The following is a 25765-nucleotide window of genomic DNA, read 5'->3' as shown; positions in this document are numbered from 1 at the left end:
CCCCCTAGCGAGGCATTGCTTCTCCTGTAATTCAGTATCACCTTCTGCAAGGAGCAGGGTGTTACGGAGGCGGTCTTCACAAGGACAAGCACCTCCCAGCACCAGGAAGCCACTTGCATCCGGCCGTTCAGTGGCGAGGACAGCATGTGGCTAAGGAGAGGCTTGCAGAGGGAAGTGGTGGGGTGCGGGGAGGAGCACTCCCCAGAAATGCAGCCCGTAGCCTGTCTGGGAGCTGGGAACATGGAGCTGAGGGGTAGGGTAGAGTGTGGGGCGGGAGGACCCTGGAGCCAGCACGGCTTCTCAATCCAAGCCAGAGTTGGGTCCCACTTACCATAAAACACAATCTACTTAGAAACTCTCCATGGAAACTCACATCTCCTGAAATAGGCATAGCATGCTGTCCTCTAGTACCTAGGTTCCTGCCACTATAAATCCCTGACAATGACTCTAAGCATAAGACCAGATTTGTTTCTTGGTACTTCCAGTGTCTCATCCTCTGTCTTCTGAGAGACCCCTGAAAAGTGTCTATGGCAGAGTATGGCCTTCAGCAGGGACTTTCACCCCGAGGGCTGGGCTATGGAGCTTGTCTCCCTGAAGTAACCCTTTCTGGAAAGAATCTTACCACTATGGTCCCCCCAGTGTCCCTAGGTGACCAGTTGCCTCTGCATCAGTTGGAGCTGTCCAGTGACCCACTGGCCACAGGTCATGAGCAGTGTCTTCTTCTGGGTACTTGCCTGGCCCCAATGTTCATGTCATTTGCTGCTTTCATTCCTTCCAATATCCTTCAGCAGCAGAACCATGTTTAGCTGTAGAAAAACAACATTAACGTGCATGGAGATGAACTTACTGTTGGCTTGCATGCACTAGACCGTCTCCTTTAATTTTCTGCTGATAGCAAATGTGCCTTCCATCCATGGTTAAGTTCCCTACACATGCAATCTTTGCTCAGGTGGTACATTTACTGTTTCACTGGCTAAGTTTCCAAGACATTCATGGACAGCCTCTGGTCCTCTCTGTCCCTATTTCCTAGTCTTGGCTTGGACATATTCTTTTGATCTGGAGAGGATGTCCTGGTGTTCAATGTTTGGCTGATTGAGGGACTGTCTCCTTTATCTGGTTGGCAGACATGCTGAAGATGTGGAAGTTCATCTCAGTGCTGGTCTTTGAGGGTGACAAGATTAGTTCTGTGGTTTCCCTGGTGACTCCAGTGAGTGGACTTATAAGGCAGCTTGCTGTGATAAATACCAAACTCCTTCAGGGAAGGAAAATTCTGTTTACCATTGTATTACCAGACACTGGAACAATGCTTTGATGATGAGAGTTGTTAAATTATGTGGTGACTGAATGATAAAATCTGAGGTTAAGTAAAAACAAAAAGAAAATGATGGGGCATTGTGGAATAAGCTGAGCTTGAAATGAGGCAAATGTGATCATTTTGGAGTTGTTTAGCAGGCCTTGTGGAAATGCAGGTCTGTAGCTTGGTGAAAGGTTGGCAACAGAGACTCACACTTACAAGACATCTGCCTAGTAACTCATTGAGACAGCGAGGGTGTGTGAAATTGCAGAAGCAGAAAATAGAGTGAAGGCCCAGCTGTCTGCTCAGATCTCTATCATGGGCTTGAGTGCAAGAAGTATCCTGGTCTTTGATTTTCTCATACTATGTTCTTGCCTCTTTATGGTTCTTTTTCTTTTATTCATATTTTAAAGGTTACTATTATACATAATAGATAACACTAATTCCTGTATTTCTAGGAAATGAAACAAAAGCTCAGAACAGAGGAATAGTCATTGAGTGAAAATAGGACTAAGAATGGAACAAGACAGGAAGAAACACGTTTGGAAAAGCAGAAACCACGGGGACATCTGAGAAAGAGGAGTGAAAGAGAGCGTTGAGTTTCATCTTCCGAGTTGTTCTGACTGGGACAGCAGCCTCAGTGCACTGGTTGGGGCTGGGTCACAGCAGACAGGCAGAATGAAGCTATTCCGAGACAAAGACTGGCAGCAGGCCTGTGTTTGTACTGACCACCCTGTGCAACTGAATTAAAGTTTTCTAAATTTGTCCAGACTAGAAGCATGTTTGATCCTGAACTGTGGGCAGAGCAGAGCCTATGGGCAAGGGTCAAGGAATCAAAGCAGACATAGCAGGAGCTAAAGCCAAAGAATTTCATTTGTGGCCCAGGTCTCCCCAGGAAACAGTTTTGCTTTCTGTCTGTAGCAAACTGACTATTACCTTCACTCCTGAGAGCTCACTTGAAACACGATGTAAATGTAACAAATCTATTGAAAATATAACTCAAAGCACATGACTTCTTGATGTAGAGTTGGCTCTGTGACCTCAAAGTCCTGTCCATGCCCTTAAAGGGAGCACTTTTCTGGCAAGTTGCCATTTCTGGTTTATTTTAAATGTTCATTTCTTTTTTTTTCTTAACGGGGACACTGGGGATTGAACCCAGGACCTCGTGTATATCAAGCACTCGCTCTACCACTGAGCTATACCCCTACTCAAAATGTTCTTTTTCTTTATCAAGCTCCATGTTCTTGTGTGTTCATGAGCTCTATGGCTTGGCCTCTTGCATGAATCTGGATTTGATAATCATTCCACAATCCTACATAAGAGTTTTTATTCTTTTCTTTCTTCATCAAGTAGCTTTGCCTGTAAATGGACATTTTATTTTCATTGTAGGGAATGTGGATGCAATATATTTTCAATCAAATATCTCTCTATAAGTTAGACTCTTGGTAGCCAAAGAGTCCAATAGTAAGTTGCATATTGATGGGGTCTTAATTTTTGTACCTTGAAAAGTAGTTTCTGAAAGAAATGATTTTGTGCTAAGAGTTTATTTGGATGATAATCCAGAGCATGGTGAAAGAGTAGGAAAGTAAGAAGAGTAAGAAGGAATAACCAGTAAAACATACACTAATAACTTAGTAGCTACCTCAGGAACTAGGGTTTGATGCCAATAAGTAACTGTTGAAAATATTTCAGAATCGTGTCCCCGACAAATGAGTAAGTTTCATTTGTTACTTACCAACATCCACCTTTTTTGTTTGAAGGTTGTTACCGGAATCATTAGCCCCCTGGCACTTCCAGACTGTTCTATAGACAGGCTGATCTTGCTCATGCAGCCAAAGAAAGCCATCAAACAGAGAGATATAGGTACCTAGTGTAGGAAGTCATTACATATAGTGAGTCTCCACCAAGGTTGCAATACTCTTCTATGGTGAACTAAAGCACCAAGTACATATTGGATTCATCCTGCAGTCTATGCCTTGCACCATTTAGACCTCACGAGTGCATTAAATCCACTTATCCCTTTGCTGATTCTTCAAGGTAATGAATGGACATGATTCCTAAGAAAATAAGATCTGTCACAGAAGAGTTTGTAAAACTAGAGTTTAAACTGATACAGTCTATTCTAAGAACATAACTAATATCCATTATCTTTCACCTACCACTCATTTTAGAATTTCTTCATATTTACCTAGCATTTCTCATTGTCTAGATTGCTTAGCCTAGTGGGCTGATGTAGATCTTGGATGTAGGATGTAACAGAAAGGACTGAGTTCTAGGTTACCATGCCCTTGTCAGGCCCTGGCTGCTGTGACTTTCCATTCACTGTTATCCCTGGGCATAGAGACCTCATGAGACTCAAGCAAATATCTTGTCTCACAGACACACTCTTTTGTATTTCCGTTATGTAACAGCACTGCTAGTTCCCCTTAGTAATCAATGCCAAAAACTACAGGCATATAATTTACAGGCCTCTTATCTAAACTTCTTATCTAAAACTCCAGTTTGTCCACATGAAAATGACACAATGATCAAAGGGCCGTCAGTCACTCTCATATGTGAAATGGAACTCTTACCACATTCTCTGATGGAAGCTAGCACATAATCCACTAAATCCCTACTTTGGAGCATTAGCTTCTTGGCACTTCCACACTGTCCTGGGCATAAGCTGATCACACACCTGCAGCCAGAGAAAGCTCTCAGGTAGAAATACATTTTCATAAGGTGGGAAGCCATTGACATATGTAGTAGCTGTCCTGCAAGGCAGAGGTGGCTAAGGGAAAAGAGGCAGGCACTGACTGCTGTAGATTGCTAGCTAAAATGGGAAGAGTGCACCTGGTGTACACGTTTATGGGTCTTCTAAGGGGAGATAAAAAGTATCTGATACTAATGTAAATGATGACTTCAGAATTTATAATAAGATGGTAATAAGGAATGTTGAGGAGGATAGTAAACTGAAGTGGTTCATCCAGTGATGAGAATTCTATGGATCTGTGAGCAGAGGGAAGGAACCCTAGGAGCTACAGCTAAGTGAGGATGGAGAGACCTCAGTAGCTCTGTGACTCAGCATCTCTGTGACTCAGCATCTCTTTGTCTCAGCATCTCTGACTCAGCATTTCTGTGACTCAGCATCTCTGTGACTCAGCATCTCTGTGACTCAGCATCAGTGCTAGCCAATCTCAGATAGTAAGTCTATACATGCTGTTACAGTTTTCTGCAAGATGAGGAGTTTGATATTAGGAATTTATTGAAAGTAATTTTTGTTTTACTCTGGAGCTGCTGGTTAGGAAGAAGTCTTTCTTTTGGATTTGATTTGGAGTCAGTGACTTGGTGCCAGAGATAAAACAGTTTTCAGTGCATTCCATTTGACTCTTCCTTACTCTCCACCTCCCTTGTCTCACAGACTCACCACAGCCAGTTTCAGTCGTTCAATCAGTGGTCTATGATCATTGAATAACAATAGAATATTCATAAATTTTTAAAAATTTGAAGTTCTTATGTACCTACAGATAAATTGTATATTCAGAAAGAAAGAGGATGTCTAAATCAATCCCTGAGTAGCCCATTAGAACCTTATTTTGCAGTGGTAATTACCTGTAATCCTTAATACAATTTGAATTTATTTCTCTTTATTAGAAATGTGACCATAATTTCCATTAGCTATTGAGCTGGTTAAATCAAGAAAACTGAATTCTAATTGTTCAAATCCAGTATTAATTAGGAACTCTTAACAAGAAGATATAGATATGGAGTTGATATTTAACATGTAAAAATTAGATTAAGGGACTAAATTTTCATGATGATCCCTTTCTCTGCTAACCCCTTCTTATATCCAGAATAATCAAGGTGATTTTCCTCTTTCTCTTTCTTCTCTCAAACTCTCTCTCTCTCCCTCCACTTTGGCAGGCTTACCTGTGCCTTTGATTTTGGACCTATAGTCTTCTGGACCTCTTCTAGTCCCTAAAACCAAAAAGTGGTCCAACTAAAGTTTATGGTACCATAGTGACAAATAAATGTAAAATTAAACAAGAATTTTTTGATATTTTGATATTTCAACTCTCATTTGAGGATGCTTGTATAGTTATAAATATGGCTGTAAATTGTCTATTATCATAAAGTACTATTTTAATCACTTTTGATATTTGTGCTTTTTTTGCCTTTTAGGTGATTTAGTGACAGGTAGAGTAAACTTTTTCTAATACATATGTTTTCTGAAACTTTCAAATGCATTTACGAAAAAGTAAAATAATTGGTTTTTCATCTCTTGTGATTGCAGTATGCAGTTGTGTTTTTATTTTTATAATTCTGAATGCACGTTCTCTCTTTACCAGGGAATACACTAGTTGATATTAATTCTCTCCAACTAGATAATAAGATGGGCTTCTGAAACTGGAATCAACCCACAAGTTAATGAACAACTCAACATTCTAAGAAAGCTATCTTATTTTTTTTTATTACCAAGTGCAGCTAATTAACTTCCAAAATATATTGGGGAATATAAGAGATGTTATCTTTCATGTTTCTTCTTAAAAATTCTCAGTATTTATTTGATAAGAAAGATGAGAAAAACATTCCCCAAAAGAATTATTTTCATTAATACTGGAATTATTTTATCAACTGTATTAGATAGTTTTATGGAACAATTCTTGCCTTATCCCAAGTTTGCTTACATATCTGTAGTGTTTATGATTCTGTACATTTTCCATCTACATTTTCAGTTTCCTTTGAGGTCTACCTAGTTCAAATGACAGTGACTGAATTATCCATTCACAGTTATCAAAATGAATTGGGATCTGCAAGGTAGGGGGCAAAATAAACATGACAATTGGAGGGAAAAGCTGGGTTCCGATCTTAGGTCTGCCATTTTCCAGTCCTGCCATTGTGAGATTTTGATAAAACGAATAAGCTCGTGTAAAATGCTTGGAACCATACATTAAAAAAAAAATAATGACATATATTCTCTGAACTTATTTATAATTTTCTGTATCTTTTTATTACATGAAAGGTAATAGCCTACTTATTTGTTAAGATGTCTTTTCAAGCCTAAAGATTGACATCAAAGAAGGATGAAAGGAAGGGAGGGAGGAAGGAAAGGAGAAACGATGAATAAAAAAAAGAAAGAAAGAAGAAATGAAGAGAAGATAGTATCAAGGAAAGAGAAGAGGAAAAAATGAAGGGATCTGAAGGAGACCCAGGTGGGCCAACTATTAAGCTCTCCCAACTCCAACTCCTCTCCCTTCTCCCCTCTGCTTTGCAGTACTAGGGCTGGGACTTGAAACCACACTTCTGCCAAGAGGCCAGAGAGCTGGGAGACCGCAAAGCTGGAGGACGAAGAGGCATGTGCCTTCCTGTTTGCTTCCTGTAGGTCGCCTTTCACACTGCAGTTCTGAAGACTTTCACCCTAGCAATGCCTCCTCTCCCCAGCAGCAGCAGCTCCTCTCTGGAGCGGCAGCTGAATCCATTGTGCAGTTTTTCCAGCATTTACAGAAAGCACTCATTGTGCATCAGCCAAACAGCCACACCAGGACCCCATCCTCAGAGGTAGGTGTTTCCTGCCAATAAATGCAACATCTTCCTTTTGTTTTTCCAGCCGTAGAAGAGTAGCTACTTCCTACAATTGCTCCCTGTTTGATACCCTACAATTTTCATCTGGAGAAACACAAAAGTTAAACAATTGCCTGGTTAACAATTTTGTACGTGGTTAACTGTAGAGATTAAATTCTATCTGGTAAAGCAACTGGTGCAGATTTTGTCTCTTGACTAGAGTCTGACTGATGCACAAAAGGAGAAAGAGAAAAATAAGGTAATATTCATTTAGTGCTTAATATATGCCAAGCTCATTGCTAAGCACTTCAGATGTTTATTTCACTTTAAATCCCACATGAATTATGCAGAGAATAATACATCCGACAATCACAGTTGCTGAGTAAACTATCCAAGCCACACAGCTTCTGGGTGGGAAAACAGAGATTCCTGCTGTGGACTTTTTCAAAACATAAAATATCTATTTTCATTCCATATGAATTGAATATTAAAACTTTTATGAACATGGTCTTGCAAGCAATACACACTTAAGAAACACTCATTGATAATAACATAAATTGGGTGATGATTATTCCCAGGCATTTACTTTTAAATTGATAGATTTATTTAAACCTCACAATAATCCTTTGATATTCGGACTTTAATGAATCTTGATTTATGCCACATGGTTTAGTTTTCATTTGTATGTAGAGTTAACTCTAGCACTAGGGAAGTCTGACAAAATGGTGATTCAATTATGTGACCTATAGTGGGAGGGATTCAGATGAGAAAATACAAATAACTTCTTAATATTAAAGTAATGGAAAACTGGTATATATTAAATTCCACTGATTATTTCTAAGGAATTATTTCTTAGGGGACATTTTGAAAGTAGTGGGATTTAGAAGCCTGAACAAAGTGGTGTTTCAAAACATACTCCTTCCTATGATGGTTAATTTTCTGTGTCAACGTGACTGGCCACAGAGTGCCAGATTAACATTATTTCTGGGTGTGCCTGTGTCTCCTAATAAGATCAGCATTTGAATCCATGAGCTCAGGAAAGTAGATGACCCTCCCCAACATGGGTGGGCATCATCCAATCTGTTGAGGACCTGAATAGAACAAAAGTCAGAGGAAGGAGGAATTAGCCCCTTTCCTCCTGTGTCACTGAAGAGCTGGAACATCTCATTACATCTTCTGCCCTTGGCCTGAGATTTACACTCTTGGCTTCCTTGGCTCTCAGGTCTTTGGACTCACAGTGACTTGTGTTATATTCATGCTCACACAAGCTTTCCTGGGTCTCCAGTTTGCAGACAGCCAATGGTGGAACTTCTCAGCCTCTATCATGGTGTGACCCAACTCCTCCCAATGAGTCTCCCATTATGTAGACATATATATACTATTGGTCTGTTTCTCTGGGGAACCCTGATCAATAAAACTTCTTTATTCACAGTATATCTACTCAATGAGTTCTGCTATGCATCAGGCCCTAAATTCAGTCCTGGAGATTTGTACTGTGACAGATTGGATTAATGTAGTGGTCCCAGATCTTCAGCCTTCCCTATAGCTTTGCCCTCTTCCAGTTAGTTTAACAATTCCTCTCACAAAGGAGTGCACTTCCGCTTTCTTGACACTGTGATTTGGTTTGGCCAGTGGGATGTCAGTAGATATGACACAACCAAGGGTTGACAGCATTAGGCTTGTTCTCTTTGTTCACTGTCAGGCACTTGAAGAAGAACCACCTTGCTGAGCTCTGGCTAGATCAGCCAACAGGTAAATGATTTCATAAGGGCTTCCCTAGCCAATTCACAGAGGCTTGAGACAAAAGAATTTATATTTATATGCCACCAAGATTTTATAGCTGGTTGTATTATAGCAACAGCTGTTTGATAAAAATGCCTAAAATATATTTTGGGACCTCCAGTGATTTGTGTTGAAGTGGTTATAATTATATAAACACACAGTTTGACACAGTCTAGATGTGTGTCACCAGACAGCTCCATCCATGCCTCTATGTCCTGGCTGTTTCGTTTGCAAACTGGGACTAACAATGACACCTGCTTCCCAGATGTGCTGTGAGTAAATGAGAAAATGTGGTGGGGTGCTGGCACCAGCAGAAACTCAAAAATGGCAGCTTCCTCAGTCCTTGACCCCTCAGTTTGATCCACAACAGCTCTCCAGTCTTTCAAAGACAGCAACCTTGGGGATCGTCTTATCTAGTTTTTTTTTTTTTAATAGCGCAACTTCTTCAGATTAAATCTTATGTGAAGAAATGTTCACAGTGGGAACTGTCATTTGTAATAGCTGCAAACTGGAAATAATTCAAATGCCCATCAACAAGTCAATAGATAAACAAATTGTGGTGCATCTGTACAACGAAATATCCCTCAGCATTAAAAGGGAATGAACTACTGATATTTGTGCCAACATAGATGAATCTCAAAATAATTATGCTGAGTGAAAGAAGCTAGACAAAAAAGAGTACATATTGTGTGATTTCATTTACATAAAGTTCTAGAAAATGTCAGCCAGTGTGTGGTGACAAAAAGTAGATCAGTCATCCCTGGGTAATTGAGGAACTGAAAAGGGACACAAGGAAGCTTTTGAGGGTGATGGGTATGCTCACTCTCTTGATCATAGATGGTTTCACGAGTGTATACATATGTCAAAACTTATCAAATTGTACACTTTAAATATGCCAGTTTATTGTGCACCAATTTTGCCTCATAAAGCCTTAAAAACAAAACAAAAACAAAAACAAATTATTTGATTATGGCACTAAGGCAGGTATTTAAAAAGTACTGTCCAAACATGTATGTGGAAAAACAAACACAGATTGTCTTCAGCATTGTGATCGGATCCTTGCTTATGTGTATACATTTATAAATTCAAGGATGATTGTTCTTAACTGGTAATTTGGCATTTCAGTACATTTAGAGAAATAATATGAAAATTTAGTGAGGTAAAATAATAGAGATTTCTACAGAGCTTGCTAGTTGCCTACTCAAGAGCCATTCTCCTCTCCTTCTCATACAAAGGCACAATAAATTGATCAGGAAAGCCAAGTAAAATCGGCATCACTCAGCCACACTTGCAGCTTGGTGTGGCCATATAACATAGAATTTGATTAATGTAGTATAAGCAGAAATGTTGTATTTGACTTTCAAGAGGTTCCATAAGGAAAGTTTACTGAGTTGAAAATGGACCCTTTCTGTCAGTTCCCACAACCTGTTGTATTAAGGTGCAGAGCTGATGCCCCAGTAGCCATCTTGGACCACAAGCTGGCTTGACGGTGGATATTGACACTGATGTTGGCAGCATAGAAAAATAGAAGAATTGTGGTTCCTCTCAGAGGCAGAAAGCCTTATATCTTCTACCTCCGGTATATTTGTCTTAAGTGTGTTTCAATCACTCTTATTTTTGAGCTTCTTAATATTTCCTGAGTATTCATAGAGGCTATCCCTAAAAACTCATAATACAGGTGATTTTTTTTAATGAATATAAGGATGCAAAATAAAATTTAATTTATATTTTAACTCACAAAAGTATGTAGAAAAAACAATTTTTTCCCCCAGTGTTGATAGTTAGGACCATAATATCCCCCAGCTTTCCTATCTGTACCTTCTGTAGCACTTCTGAATCTGCTAATGCTATGCCTCATCTACATTCTTCCTGCTAATACTGTCAGTCAGGAAGGATCTGAAATATTCATTTATTCTTACAGGGCATGTTCATTATTTATAACATTTCACTATGTCACATACTCCAGGTCTATATCCTTTGGGCAACATTGAAAACTTAAAGTGAAAAATGAATATCAAATATTGGAATTTTTAAAATAATCAATTTGATGTTCAGAACATACATACCATCTAAAACTTGGACATTTTCTACAAAAATGTGTCATCATTATTGCTACTATTCTCTGACTCGCTAGTGAATACCCTTTTATTAAAAATGGAAGTTCACATCACTGAATTGAGAGATGAATGTTGTTTTGATGAATGTCAAGACTGGACCAAATCACCAACTTTATAACTCTTAAAGGCAATTATACATATTCAAGTGAAAATAAAAACAGAAGGAATATTATCCAAACTTGGTTAAAAATTCATCCCTTTTAAGATCAGTAGGGCAATTTCTATCACTGACTAGGACTTAAACTGTCTCATCAGCATTCCTCCCCACTCCTGCATCCTCCCTCAATGATTGTAGATATTTGCAACTTTTAGCTTAAAAAAAAAGAATCATTAATCTTCACAATTCCTTATTTACTTATTATTGCTGAGGTGATAAGCATCTCATGTTACTCCTTTCCATGTGAAAAATCTTATCTTTGTATCTTAAAAATTCCTTTTAGATGATTTTTATTGTTCAAGTTTTGACATTTATATTTCATTTTTAGTTCATTTTTGTATATAATATGTGGTACAGAACAAAGCTTTTTTTTTTTTTTTTGCCTATGGATAGCTAATTGTTCTATCATCATTATTGAAATGACTATCCTAACTCTACTGAATCACTCCTATACTTTCTTTGCTTAAATCAGTTATATATAGATAGAGATATAGATATTTCTGGATCTTCTATTCTGTTACATTGATCTGTTTCTCTATTTCAACAGTAAAAAATATACTGTCTTATTATTATGGCTTTATAATAAGTCTTGAAGTCAGATAATATTAGTTCCCCAACTTTGTTATTCTTTTTTAATGTTACTTGGCTCCTGTAGGTACTTTGCATTTTCATATAAACATTAGAATCAATTTACTAATTTCTATCAAAACCTGTTGATTTTAATTGGAGTTTTGTTGAATCTCTATAGCAAATCAGGATGAATTTACATCTTAAAATTATTGAATCTCCAGACCCATGAATATGGTATATCTCTCTATTTATTTAGGCCTTCTTTAATTTCTCTAAGAAATATTATGCATTTCTCATCAGTTCTTAGGAAACAGGTATTTCACATCTTTTATCGGTCTCATCACTCAGAATTTTATACTTCTGTTATAAATAGTATTTTTTAATTTCTACAATTTTATTGCTAGTGTGTAGAAGTTTAATTAATAAGCTCATTTATTAGTTCTAGTAATCTTTAAAAATAGATTCCATTAGAATTTCTACATAGATAATCGTGTCATCTATGAATAAAGATGGTTTTCCTTTATCTTTCTAAATATTTTTTACCTGATTTCACTTGCCAAAATCTCAAGTACAATGTTAAGGAGAAGTAGTGAGAGTGGGCATCCTTGTCTTATTTTTGATATTGGTGAAAAAGCATTTAGACTTTTACTATTAAGTTTGATATTAGCTATAGATCTTTCTTAGATGCTCTATTAGGTAGAAGAAGTTAGCTTCTATTCCTGGTTGGCTGAAAGTTTTTAACAAGAATAGATGTTTACTTTTGTCAATTAAAAAAAAAGAGAGAGAGACAAAAGATTTGAACAGATACTTCACCAGAGAATATGTATAGATGATAAATAAGGCTATGAAAAAAAAGACTGAACATTATTGGCCATAAAAAATGCAAAGTGAAATTGCTGTGAAATACAGTTATACACCTACTAGAATGGCTTAAAACAAAAAGGCTGATCATACCAAGTGTTATGTGAGAATGTGGAGGAACTGGAACTCTCATATGCTGCCCTTGAGTTTATGGTAAAGCCACTTTGGAAATAGTGTGGCAGTTTCTTAAAAAGTTAAATGTGCATCTAAACTTATGAGCCATCTCTTCCATTGCTAGGTATTTACTCAAGAGAAGTAAAATTACCAGTCCATAAAATGACTTGTAAATAGATATTGTTACCAGATTTATTTGTAATAATCAAAACTGTAAACAACTCTAATGTCCATCAACAGATCAATGGATAAACACATTCTGATGTATACATACACCAGAATAATATTCAACAATCAAATGGAATAACCTATTGATAATATACAACATGGCTCACTCTCACAATAATTATACAGAGTGAAAAGCAGACAAAAGAATATGTGCTATATATGATTGAACTTACATAAAATTTTACAAAATGTCAACTAATGGATAGTGAACAAAATTAGATGAGCGATTTCCTGAAAGTGGTGGGAGTTTGGGCAGTAAGGAATGATTAGGAACGGACCTAAGGAAACTTTTTTGAAATGATAGATATGTTGATTACTTTGACTGTGATGATGGATTCACAGGTATATCAATAGATCAAAACGTCAAATTATACATTTTTGATTTATGCAGTTTAATGGAAGTCAATCATACCACAATAAAACTGGCATCTAGAATAAGGAAGAGACAGACTATAAAACTCAGAAATCTTGTTAAAAATACTTATTTTGGGATTATGAGTTATATAAATGCTAGTCACAGATAGGATAGACATTTATTGTTTTTATAACAATTAATATGACAATCCTTTAATATATTTTCTAGATAGTAGATTATTCAATAGATTTTTTGCAATGTGTTAAACAATATAGTATTAATAACTGCACCAGAAAACACTCTATGTTGGTTTGTTGTAAACCAGACTAGCAAATTAATAACCATTTATTGGTGATCCTTCTCTGAATGCACTGCTGATCAAGAGTCAGGATTTCTAGTTTTAGTAGCTTTTTGTCCCTCAATGTCAGGAAGGAACTTTTCTGGGTGTAACAGCCCATGTCAAAGAAAAAGTGCACATATTAGAAACCTATTAAGGTCATATTCAAGTAATAAGGAGGGGTAGGCAGGAGAAATCTCAGGCACTTTTTGTCTAATTTCAGCCAAAATATTAGAGGGCCTCTACAAATTTTGCCAATCGAATCTTATTAATACCGTTGGCGCATTCAACTAAAACAGAAGACTGAGGGTGGGAAGCACAGTGAAAATGTTGTAAGACTGACTGAACAGCACAGACTTGTTGAAGCACATGGCCAGTAAAATGCTTTCATCGAAAAGTCCAAGAGAAGTTCCCCAGGCAGAGATAATCTTTTCCAAAAGGACTGTAGCCGCAGAAGAGGCAGTAGCCTATCTGCAAGAAAATGCTTCAGTCCGGTGTGAAAACACACAGACCACGACTAAACTATGTCTAGATCCATTAGACAAAAGAAACTGTACGAAATCCACTTCACAGGCTTTGATTTGTCCATTAGAGAGTTTAAAACATCCGGGAGCAGTACACACAGGGTTCCCTGGGTTGTACTTTGGACAAGTGGAGCAAGTGAGGTGAGCACTTTTTGCAGCCTTGTTAATGTTTTTACACCAATATTGATTCGCAGAAGTTATCATTTTGCCAGTAGACCAATGGTTAAATGGACATACAGTGGTGAGGAATTTTAGAATCTCTGGTAAGACTGAGTTGTTCTTTGGTCCAAACCAGAGCTTCCTCTTTTTATCAAACTAAAAATTGTTGACTTTCCAATCTTGTTTTTCCTTTTCTGAAGCCAGTTCTTGGACTTCTATAGCCAGTTTTTCTAAATTATCATTTAGGGAAATACCTCTTTAGACCATGACAGAGCTTTGGCTGATGTTGGCTCCTTTAAGGGTAGCATTCCTTGCAGAATTATCAGCAACATGGTTTAGCCATGTTGCTTCCCCCAACATTCTCAAATCATGAGCTACTCCAAAATCATATTAGTATAAACATTGGCAGTTTTGTCCTTGGCCAAATCACAAGCCTGTGTGAGAACATACAATTCAGCCTATTGGGCTGAAGTAATCATAAACAAAGACACCACCTTGACAACATAAAAAGGAGGTATAATAGCACACTCAGCGTGATATTTGCCACTGTCACCTTTTAAATAAAAACATCAGTGAACCATGAAGGATTAACAATACTCAATAGAATTTCCTGGAGATCACTGCAAGGAATCAGGAGGTGATCCATCAGCCTTAAGCAATCATGAAGGACTTCATCAGTGACAGAGGGTGGAGAGAGCTGGTGGGTTAATGTTAGTACAATGGAAAAGAATGTGAGGGGCAGTTAACGAAAGGACTTAATGTGAGGTGAGGTGGTTGACTGAGAAATGTTGTGTGATGAGAATTCAGGGGAAATCTTCTACTGCATGAGGTAAAGAATGGTTAAAGGGGATCCCACAATGATTTTCTTGGTAGCTGTAACCAAAAGGGCAGTGGATATAATGGGTCTAAGGCAAGAGGAGCATCCCCATGCCACAGGGCCAGTTGTTGACTAGGATACCCTATAGGTCAATGCTGGTCCTCATGGTTCTGTGTGAGTACCCTAATTTTAATACACAAAAAAGGGGAAAAAGGAGTCTGATAAGTGGATACCCAATGGTAAGTGGGTTCATCAAACTTTTCTTTAAAGCCTTGAAGACTCTGTCATCTGGTTCTTCCCATAAAGTTGGATGGGAGTTGTTATTGTTGAGTAAAACATATAGAAGTTTGGACATAAGAGAGAAGTTTGGAATCCAACTTTGACAGTAACCAACTAGCCCAAGAAAGCCTCACAGCTGGTGCTCAGTTTTGGGTTTGGGGAAACTCAGGACACCATGAAATCTCTCTGGATCTAAGTGTAGCCCTTGTTCTGATATCAGAGGCTCTAAATACCAAACCTGAATTTGGGCAAATTGCAACTTTTCTTTGGTGATCTTATGTCCTTTTAAGGGCTAAAAGCTTTAGCAAGTGGATGCTCTCTTCCTGTGAGGAGGTTTGAGAAGGAGAGAGAAGAAGTAAATCATCCACGTATTGCATCAGAGCAGACACTCTAGGGAACTTTCTATCAATTGGATCAGCCTTCAAGATTTGGGAGGAATAAGAAGGACTCAGTAAAACCCTGAAGCATTACCGTCTAGGTGAATTGATTTTCTTCCCAGAAGAAGGCAAAAGGGTATTGGCTGGCTTCATCAATTGGAATACTAAAGAATGCACTGGATGAATCAATTACAGTAAAGAATTTACTTTTGGTGGGGATAGACATTAGTAATATATGAGAATTAGGAATAACAGAGGGCACAGTGGGGGCGTCGGTGGTGTAGAAGGGAAGGAGGAAGATGGCGCCAGAGGCAGAGCCTGAGACAAAGAAGCCAGGGAAGAAGAGCCTGAGATTTCAGAAGCCATTTTGTTGTTCTTAAATGTGTTTTTGTATCAGTTAATCTTACAATCTTATTTTGCAGAAAGGCAATTTTAGGTTCGTGATAATGTTGGGAAGCCTCAAAATATCAATGGAAATAAGCATTCCACTCACTTCTGGAAAGTTTTGAGCTATTAGGTCCAATTCAGTTCTAAGGAAATTAAGTTTGGGGATTTCTCAAGTTCCCAATAATGGTCATCGATATTCTAAATTGCTTTTCATCAGATCGGTTCGTTTTAGCTAGAAATGCATGAGGAAAGACCTCAATTTTTAAACATAAAATCAGCCAGAGTCTCTGTGAGGGGAGCATCCTCAAAATACCTAGATAAGCAGTATTCCATCTTCTACAGGTTTTCATCTAGAGTGAAGAACAAGTTTTGACCAGATTAAGCACTTTAAGGCACAAATGGCTCAATTCAAATAGCTTGCAAGCCAATCCCAGCCAGTCCTAAGGAGACAGCTTGGTCCCAGAGAAGAAAGGCCAAAGGCCTTCTTCTTTTTTTTCTTTTTTCTTTTCTTTTCTTTTTTTTTTTTTAAGCCAGGCTCCAGAAGATAGCTTTGCAAAGGAGTAGATCAAAGACTGAAAACCTGGCACCATTTCTGAGAAACATTAGTTCACATAGAAACAGGTGGAGGCTAGACAACTTCAGGAGAAGCAGGCTCCACTCTAAAGGGAATTGGCCAGAGCCTAGACAGTTTCAGGGAAACTGTGTGATCTCAAAATCAGACTGAAGAGCCAAATGAATACTCGCATACAGAGCAAGGCCTTAACCAGAAAAGCAAAACCCTTAAATGGATCCCCAGTAAAGCCTGGAAAGCTTCAAACACAAGGAGTTCATGAGCTAGGATCCAGGAGAAAGACATACCTTCAAACGGTAAGGTCGGTGAGGGGTCTTTTCTGGTCCCTGTACCGGCCTCCAAAACATCCACCTAAAAACAAGATATTCTCTAGCAAAGATGGGTTTATTTGGGATCAGTAGAGAATTGCAATTCAGGGTCAACAACCATGGTGAGCCACGTGCTAGTCCCCACAAGGAAAGAGAAGGAGAACACTTTCCTAGAGAGGAAAAGGAAACTCAGGAGAGAGGTAATACACAGACAGTCCACGGCTATTCATTGGCTGAGTCCTTGCCAGGAAAGGAGTCTTCTTGCTGTGCTGGGCAATTGTCACATGATGTGAGAGCGCCCCCTTCTGGTCTCCTGATTCTATTCAATTGAAGTTTCTGTTTATCTTTTCACAAGTTGGTAAATTGAATAAAATAGACCCTCCCCAGAATGGGTGGGGTTAGTTAAAGAATTGTGTGGAACCAAAAGACTGACCTTCCATAGAGTAAAGGAAATGCCTCCCACTTGACTGCCTCAGAGCTAGAATATCAGTTTATTGATGCCTTCAGACCCAGACTGAAACAAAGGCTCTGAACTTCAAGCCTACCAACCTTTGGATTGGAGCTACACTATTGGGTCTCCTGGTCCTCCAACCTTTGGACTGGAACTATGTCATTGGCTCTCTTGGGTCTCCAGCTTGCTGACTGCTGATCTTGGGACTTGTCTGTACAACCATCTGAATCAATTTTATATATCTTTTTTTAGGGGAGATAGATAGATAGATAGATAGATAGACAGACAGACAGACAGACAGACAGACAGACAGATAGATAGATAGATAGATAGATAGATAGATAGATAGATAGATTTCTCCAGCTAGTTCTGTTTCTCTAATATAGGATTTGGTACCAAGAATGGTTCAAGAGGAACAGAATTTTAAGGATAAGTTTTCTGAACTGGTTCTAGGGTTTCTGGAACTGGTTCTAAAGTCTTATTAGATTTAAAAATATGAATGACTTTATTTCCAGTAGTAAAAGAGAAACTGCATAGCCAGCCTGCAACATGATTTAGCAATGGAAGAATACAAAATATCACCACGAGTTAATCAACTTTTCACAAGAAGCAAGGAGCTGGGTAATTGTGTGCTCTATACTTTGAAATATTTTTCTCAAACGAATGTCATGAGATTTGTTGGTAGCTCGTAATGTCACTGGGCAAGTAGGGAAAGAAATGGGTGAGGTAAGGGAGTTTAATTTGAAGGTCAAGGGCCACATGAAGACCTGAAATCTTCTACTGTGCCCCAGAAGAGATTCTCATCTCCTTTAGCTCCAGGACTGAGATTGTTAAAAACCTAACCCAGAATTTCATCCTGCCAGTGGATGAATTTCAAGGTAAATTAAATTCCCAACCCCACAGGGTATAAATGTGAGGGCATTACTTGGTCAGGAATGGGATCCTATAAGCTGGAATGGGGATTTGTGGGACGACCTTATCAAGCTGGGGATATCAAGCCCCTAAATTCTGGTGAGTCTTCTTTGCCCCTGAAAGAGGCCTCCCCACTCCCAGTGGAAGCAGCTTCCACAGCCTCAGCGAAAGCGCTTCTCTGCCTTGTCTGAAAGGATTAACTCTGCGTTCCCCAAGGAAACTGTGATGGTCTCCCCTGAAGCAGTTTTCATACAAAACAATGCAAGTTCTCCTCAGGACCCAGACCCCCTCCTGCCCAGCCCTCTTTGTTTCTAAGCCTATAATTAGACTCAAGTTCCAACAGGCCCCTAAAAATGAAGAACAAAGTATAACCCATAAGGAGGTACAATCATGCTTTAAAAGAACTACTCGACTTTTCTAATTTACGCAGACTGAAGTCTGGGAATAGAAGAGCATGGGGAATGTTGGAAAAAATATAAAGTTGAGCCAGGCTGAATTTATTGATATGGGCTCACTAAGCAGAGTCTACATTTACTAGCTCAGCTGGGGGAGTTAAAAATGACTCTCACAATTTGTTTGCCTAAAACAGAGATCCACAGGTGGCCCAAAGTGAGTCAGTTAGAAATGTCAGACCTGCCTTGATTTAATGTGGAAGAAGGAATTTGAAGGCTTAGGAGTATTGAAATTTTAGAGTAGATTTGTCTAAAAACTACTCACCCACACTGGGAAGGTCAAGAAGATTCATCTTTCATCACAACAGGGAGGCGTACACTTGTGAACTCTGTGATCACTCTTTGCTGTAGGACAGACCTTACGTGGGCACTGTGGTCACTGAATTGGGGAAACTGAAAGCAAGAGGAGTAATTGGATCCTGGAGTGGTAGGGACCAAGTGTGAGCAAAGGCAAGGTGGGTGTGGTTACTGTAAATGAACCAGAGTGAAAGCAGGCATCGATTACCTGACTCATGGAGACCTATGATGTTGGCCAGTAGATCGTGCTATTCCTAAAAGTGAAATAGATAGGAAGCCTATTAAAATGTTACTTGATCTGTAAAGGCAGAAACGTTCTAGAACAAGCGAACAAGAGTCAAAACAGTTGAATCAAAAACAGATTTCTGAGCCAGTTTATAGACCCAGAAACCTCTCTGGATTAAGAGAAGGCTGTGCTCCCTTGAGGAGGACACTCCTAAAAACATCTTATTCATCCTTCTCCCAGCCTTCCTCAAAAGGACCTATCATCTTTTTTGCCAGGGTAAGTGTGCACTGGGGAAAAGGAAATAATCAGACTTTGGAGGACACTGGCTCTGAATGGACACTAACACCAGGAGACCCAAAACATCACTGTTGTCTACCAGTCAGAGTAGGGGCTTAGGGAAGTCTGGTGACCAGTGGGGTTTTAGCTCAGGTCTGTCTCACCGTGAGCCAAGTGTATCTCAGCCCTTCCTGTGGTTATTTCTCCGGTACTGAAATGCTCAATTGGATTAGATATACTCATAAACTGGCTTTGTCTCCTGACTTGTGAACTGAGGGCTATTATTCCACTTAAAGGCCAAGTAGAAGCCACTATAACTGTCTCTATTTAGGAAGCTAATAAGCCAAAAGCAATCCTTTCAGGATTGCTGAGATTAGTGCCACCATCAAGGACGTAAAGGATGCCAGGGTGGTGATTCCTACCACTTCCCCATTCAATTTGCTTATTTGGCCTGTGCAGAAGACAGATGGATCCTGGAATGTAGCAGTGGATCATCATAGCTTTAACCAGGTTGTGACTCCAACTGCAGCTACTATACCAGATGTGGTTTCACTGCTTGAGCAAATTAATGTCTCCACCGGTTCCTGGGATGCAGCTATTGGCCTGGCTTTTTTTTTTTCCCCCTCCATACTTGTCAATAGTATCATCAGAAGCAGCAATACATCTTCACTGTCCCACCTCAAGAATCCATCAACTCTCCAGCTCTATGTCATAATTTAGTTCCTGGAGCTCTTGATCTCTTTCCCCTTCCACAAGATATCACAATGGTTTATGATATTGATGGCATTATGCAGATTGGACCTCATGAGCAGGAAGTAGTAACTCCTTCAGACTTATTGGTAGAATATTCGCCTGTCAGAGTGAGGAAAAAATAGGACAAAAAATCCAGGAGCATTTTCCTTCAGTGAAATTATTAGGAAATCAGTGGTGTGAAGCATGGCAAAATGTAATAGGGAAGAACAAATCTGACTCCATGTTAGATCTGTTCCTTTAGCTCTAACCCTGTGCTTAGTCATGCTGGTTCTGCACCTTTTGTAAAAGAATGTTCCTATAGCCTGAGGTATACAGGATAGCCAATTCTCAAGGTTCTAACCTTTAAGGGTATACTTTTCTGTTCATACAGAGATAAAGAATTGCAGAACAGAGACTAACATTTGTCTTGTCGGAGGTTTACAGGAACATCATGACCTGACCTATGTGGACAGCTGCAAGAACAAAGGATTCTGACACCAAGAAGTTTGCAACAACCAACCACATCCCTTCCCCTTTTCAGTACAAAAGGAGCCTGAATTCTGACTTGGGGAAGATGGTTCTCCAGGGCATTAGTCTGCAATCTTCTTGGCCTGCTGGCTTTCTGAATAAAGTCGTTACTCCTTGCCCCAACACCTTGTCTCCCAGTTTACTGGTCTGTTGAGTGGTGAGCAGAACCAGTTTGAACTTGGTAACAAAAATATCCCTTCTGAGGTGAAGAATAAGTTGTTATCTCTGGCCCCTCTTACGACCATAAAACAGGCACAACCCTTAGTGGACCTCTCTTGCTTTTGGAGGCAATATATTCCTCATTTGGGTGTGTTACTCTGGCCTATTTACTGAGTTATCTAAAATGTTTCTGGTTTTGAGTGAGGCCAAGATCGATAGAAGGCTCCTCGACAGGTCCAGGCTGCCTTGCCAGCTGCTCTTCTGCTTGATCCATATTATCCAGCAGATTCAATGGTTCTGGAAGCATCAGTGGCAGATAGGGATGCTGTTTTGAGACTTTTGCAGGCCCCTATAGGTGAGTCACAGTGCAGGCCATGAAGATTTCTGAGCAAAGCCATGCTACCCTCTGTGAATAACTACTACCTTTTTGGAAAAACAGCTCTTGGCTGTGGAAACTGAACATTTAACCCTGGGCCACCAAGTTACCATGATCACTGCCTATCATGAACTGAGTGTAATGTGATCCACCAAGTCATAAAGTTAGGCACATGGAGCAACACTTCATCTTTGAATAGAAGTGAGTATATACATGATCAGATTTTAGCTGGCCTTGAAGGCGCAAGTAATTTACATGAAGAAGTGGCCCAAATGCCCAAATGCTCATGGGCCCCACTCCTGCTACACTGTTTTCTCTCTCCTAGCCTGTACCTTTGGCCTCATGAAAAATTCCCTAATATTTGTTGACAGAGAAAGAGAACTACTGGGCCTGGTTTCCACATGACAGGCAGACACCACCTTAAAGTAGACAGCTTCAGCACTAAGATCATTTCCTGAGATGTTCAGGAAGGACAGTGGTGAGGGGAAATCCTCATAATGGGCAGAACTTCGAGCTGAATACCAAGCTGTCCACTTCACTTGGAAGGAGGAATGGCCAATCGTGAGACTGTATACGAATTCATGATCTGTGGCCACTGGTTTGGGTGGATGGTCAGGGTTTTGGAATAAACATAAATGGAAAATTGGTGATAAGAAAATGTAGGGAAAAATATGTAAGTAGAGTTTTCTGAATGGAAAAAATATGAAAATATTTGTCCCATGTGAATGATCACCAAAGAGAACATTTTTATAATCAAGTGGATAGAATGACCCATGCTTTGGACACCAGTCAGTGTTTTTCCTCAGCCATCCCTGTCATTGTCCAACAAGGTGGCCACTGTGGCAGGGATGGAGGTTATGCATGTGCTCAGCAACATGGACTTCCACTCACTGAGACCATCCTGGATTCAGCCACCATTGAGTGCTGAATCTGCCAGCAGCAGAGACCCACACTGAGCTCGTGACATGACACCTTTCCCTGGGGTGGTCGGCTAGCTACCTGGTGGCAGGTTGATTACATTTGGCAGCTTCTGTCTAGGAATGGGCAATATTCTGCTCTTCCTAGAATAGACACTTATTCTGGATATGAACTTACTTTCCCTGAAAAGAATGTTTCTGCCCCAACTGTCATCTATGGACTTTCAATATTCCTTATATGCCATCCTGATATTTCACACAGCATTGCTTCTGATTAAAGAATTCACTTCATAGCAAAAAAAAAAAAAAATTATGCCAATGAACTCCTAATCATGAACTTTGCTGGTATCACCATGTTTTCCATGATAGAATGGTAGAATGGCTTTTTGAAAACTCAGTTACAGCACCAGGTAGGTGACAATACTTTGCCAGGCTGAGGTAAGGTTCTCCAGAAGGCTACATATGTCCTGAATCAGCATCCGGTATACAGTGCTATTTCTTCCAGGGGCAGGATTAATGGGCCCAGAAATCAAGAAGCGGAAATGAGAATGGTGCCACTTATTCACAGCCCTAGAGATACACGTTAGCAAAATGTTTGCTTCCTTACCATGACCTCGTGCTCTGCTGCCCTAAATGTTTTAGTTCCAAAAGAAGGAATGCTTTCACTAGGAGATACATCAATGTTTCCATTACATTGAAAGTGAAGACTGTTGCCCAGCTACTTTGAGCTCCTTATGCCTCCAAATCAACAGGCGAAGAAGGGAGCTCATGGGCTGGCTGGGGCGATTGATCCTCACTATCACAGGAAAATTGGACACTTACTTACAGTGGAGGCAAGGAAGAGCATGTCTGCAATATAGGAGGTTTCTTAAAGCATATCTTGGTACCATGATTTAGATTATGGTCAGTGGAAAACTATAATCCAACATGGGCAGGACTACTAGTGGAGGTTTGTGTCACCCCACCAGGTAAAACCCACCACCAGCTGAGGTGCCTACTGAAAACAGAGGGAATGCAGAATGGGTAATAAAAAAAGTTAGTCATAAATACAGCTTTGAGCACATGACCAGTTACAGAAGTAAGGACCTCTTTATGAATATGTTATAGGATGTGTGTGTAGAAAATATCTTTGTTTTCATACCTCTCTTATTATCTTATTATGTAATGTAGGATGTATTGACTCAATATCGTAGTGTTTACTATTGTCAGTTCTACACTATACTGTTTAAGTTACAGGGCATCAAGAAGAGTAAATGTAACTCAAGATCTTTACTTTCTTTTCTGGGGAAGGATTTAATGAGCTTTTTATTATATGCAAAATCTCTGTATCACGGTAGGTGGAATCATGACCTTCTTATTGTTGTTCTTTGGAGATTAAGTATGGTTTAAGGAGATGCTTATGAGTACCATGTTGAGAAGGGCTAGGCTATAATGGTTAATTTGTATCAACTTGATTGGACCCCAAGCTGTCCAGACATTTGGTCAAATATTACTCTAGGTGTGTCTGTGAAGATGTTTTTGGATGAGATTAACATTTGAATTCGTAGACTGAGTAAAGTGATTACCCTCCCCAATATTGGTGGACATCATCTAATCTTATGAAAGCTTAACAGAACAAAAAGACTGACCCTCCACAGAGTAAAGGGATTTCTTCCTTCCTGATTGCCCTTAAGCTGGGCTGTTGTTTTTTTTTTCCTGCTTTTGGAGTCAAAATGAAACATCATCTTTTCCTAGATCTTAATCCCACCAGCCTTTGGGCCAGAAATACACTATTGGCTCTCATGGTCTTCAGCTTGCAGACTGCAGATCTTGGGACTTGCAGGCCTCCATAATCACGAGTGAATTCCTTATCATCTCTCGTCTCTTTCTCTCTCTCTCCTTTCTCCTGTTTTTTTCCTGAAGAACCCTAACTAATATAGAGGCTAATAGTTGATGTTTTTCTTGAAATCATTCTAGTTGGATCATTAATGTTTGAAAACTTTTCTTTATTTCTAGTGAGAACTGCCTAAAACATTAAATCAATTAAATTCTATGTACTGAGATGCTGATAGGGATTCAGTGGTCATTGCCCTATAAGTTAAAGTGTTTAACTGAATCATATGAATGTGTCCAATGCAATCATTTATGAAACTAGAAGTCTCAGATCTTCTTTGTGAAGAGCCTAGTTAATTTTCTAAATACGAGTTACCTTTTCTAACCATAAAGGTGAATTTGACAAATGACTACCAGAATGAATCCCTCCACTTCTCTTTGGCCTCAGAAAACTTTAAATCTCACGGGGATTGACTGAGAAGGAACTGAGGCCATGCTAAAACTTGCAAGTACAAATGTGATGTCAGGGGATCTCGGCAGCAAGGCTGTCTCAGATACACCTATTGCTTTGCCCAGTTCTCACTGCCCTCTCCTTTCCTGTGAACAATACACACTCACATTCAGTATCTCTATTGTCCTGGGCTATATTTTAAGTAACTCCCAGAGAACTCATTTGGTCTTTTGTTAAGGACGAAGTGCTCCTGTGATTGGTATTATGTAACTCCTGTGGGAATGGAACATTATCTCTCCTATTGTGAGGCTATGCCATCCTTCACTCTATTAGCTGTTGTAAAAGTCTGATGAAATCCTGAGCTTATTATCACCCACAAAAAAAAACGTCGCTTAGCTTTCAGATTCCTTTCTGTGCATTTCCTGGGTGATGTATAGGTTTAAATGACTCAATTTCCTATTCATCACATTTTAAAGCACTGAAAATGTAACCCAGTTGGTTGGGGTTGGAAACAAGAGCGAACAATTTTAAAAGAACATTTTTTTTCCCTCCTCCATCAAATTACGTGATTGTATCATAATGCTTTAAAAAGAAAATGAGTGCTGGAAAAGTAAAAAGTTGATTAAAAGAAAAGTTTGGATAGAAAATAAACTTTCAATAAAGTATCTCTAAATAATATAAAGCTTTTTTAAAAAGCAGAGACCTTCTTTCTACATCCTTCCATGACCAGTTCCACCCAGAACTTCAAAAAAGTGAAATTTCATAGGAATATGACTTTGCATGTATCTGCATATTGTTTGAAACTTTAAGTAATAAAACTATTACTAAAAATGCACATTTCATTGTAGTTTTATAAATTCACTTACATTTAGGGTCCTGTGATAAACCCTCTCTTTAAGAGAATTTTGTAGTAAACCTTTGACCAAGTGGGTTGTCATGCATAATTTATTTGTTTTATATATTCCAGTTGACTTAGTATTTTCATTGGTATGATAAAATTTGCCAATGACCTTGAAAAAATATTAAGATATTGTTGAGTTTGTTGTCACTAGATATTTCTCATCTAGCCCCCATATAGTTAGAAGGCAGGAACCACATCATCTTGTTTGAGATACAGCATTAGACCTGACACTATATAGTGTTGCACCATCAGCAATATTATTTGATGGTGGCAATTCAAATTATCACAGCAATGAGAATCATCATACAAAAGTAGTAGGTGTTCTAAGAGCAGCTGATAAAGTACCACCTGTCAGCATTTAATCAAATCATAGATTGTTAACTTTATTAATAAAACTTTAAAAAATATTTCTGGCATTGACCTACGTCAGTGATAGTCACTGTTTCATTTTCTGTCTTTTTGTTAGAGAATGTACTCTCCCCTCAGGCAAAAAGTGG

At 39.1% G+C, this 25765-nt stretch overlaps 1 non-coding gene and 2 pseudogenes across 1 annotated transcript; 2 read left to right on the top strand and 1 right to left on the bottom strand.

Moving 5' to 3' along the window:
• The first annotated feature begins 527 nt into the window (after positions 1-527).
• LOC105086848 (uncharacterized) lies at positions 528-21386 on the top strand (annotated as a pseudogene).
• TRNAI-GAU (transfer RNA isoleucine (anticodon GAU)) lies at positions 2429-2500 on the bottom strand. The gene has a single exon. It is a non-coding gene; the product is annotated as a tRNA-Ile (tRNA).
• A 260-nt stretch (positions 21387-21646) lies between the features above and the next one.
• LOC135318420 (uncharacterized) lies at positions 21647-22691 on the top strand (annotated as a pseudogene).
• Positions 22692-25765: the final 3074 nt, after the last annotated feature.

Source organism: Camelus dromedarius, chromosome 2 (assembly GCF_036321535.1).
Source record: "Camelus dromedarius isolate mCamDro1 chromosome 2, mCamDro1.pat, whole genome shotgun sequence".
Taxonomy (NCBI): Eukaryota; Metazoa; Chordata; class Mammalia; order Artiodactyla; family Camelidae; genus Camelus; species Camelus dromedarius.
This window is presented reverse-complemented; position numbering and strand designations above follow the sequence as displayed.